The sequence below is a fragment of the Telmatherina bonti genome, assembly GCF_933228915.1.
Source record: "Telmatherina bonti genome assembly, chromosome: 22".
Classification (NCBI taxonomy): domain Eukaryota; kingdom Metazoa; phylum Chordata; class Actinopteri; order Atheriniformes; family Telmatherinidae; genus Telmatherina; species Telmatherina bonti.
The window spans coordinates 35,063,675-35,064,513 of record NC_136631.1 but is presented as its reverse complement, the minus strand read 5'-3'; the positions used below and the strand labels follow the sequence as shown (position 1 = coordinate 35,064,513).

The 839-nt window shown below is 34.4% G+C and overlaps 1 protein-coding gene across 2 annotated transcripts in view; it reads right to left on the bottom strand.

Annotated features, from left to right (window-relative positions):
* Positions 1-206: 206 nt before the first annotated feature.
* The window catches only part of LOC306772900 (transmembrane protein 87A-like), a 17,770-nt gene continuing 17,137 nt past the window's right edge, over positions 207-839 (bottom strand). For both annotated transcript variants that reach the window (XM_079262553.1, XM_079262552.1), the window contains exon 20: positions 207-839. This exon is cut by the window's right edge and continues 606 nt beyond it. The gene's annotated coding sequence lies outside the window, so the exon portion shown is untranslated.

The window sequence follows — 839 nt, the reverse complement described above, 5'->3', positions numbered from 1 at the left end:
TTGTGATCTGATCCTTCCACTTTTATTCTGAGAATTTGTTCTGAATCAAGACCCCCGTGTGTTAATGGCTTTCCAATCCTTAATGCAGTGAATGCAGATTTACTCACTCATCAGGATTAAGATGCGTAAAGTGTTCCCTTTTATTTTTTTTGAGCAGTGTATAATTTCCTTGCTGAAATGAAACAATCTTTACAAGATTTGGACATGATAGAAAAAAAAATCCACAAATACTGTAGTAGTTTGTACATGGATAAAGTATTCAGAAAAATGAGGCAAAAATCAAATTCAGTGTTACAGACTAATTATATTAATGTATCATTTACAGAACTTTGTAATGAAACTTTGACCCAACTGGTGGAAGAAGGGAGTGAGAAAATCTAACATTAACTCAACATGTCAAGTTAAGCACACATCACATCCATGAGATTTTAATGTTCTTTCTACAGAGACAAAAACAAAGTGCACATGAATCACTGCTATTATTGAAATAACATGTCACTTTCCATTAAAGTGATGATAAATAGGCTTAATTTCTTATAAAGACTCGTTTTCAGCTGTTTAAATAGCTTTGTGTAAATTTATTACAAAGAAGCTAAAATCTGTGATATTACAGCTCACACTCTGCTTTTGAGGAGCTCTATGACCAGTGTCCCTACATTCTCCCAGTTCATATGACAGTGTTTGCCAGAAGCAATGAGACACGTGTGACACGCATCACCTATGACGCATTTCAAGTATCAGTATTCACATATGAACAATAACAGTGGCTTATTTCTGAGTGGAAAAGCTCAGCCAGACAGCAGAAGGATAATTAAATAAGGCAAACATCAATTTCCAGT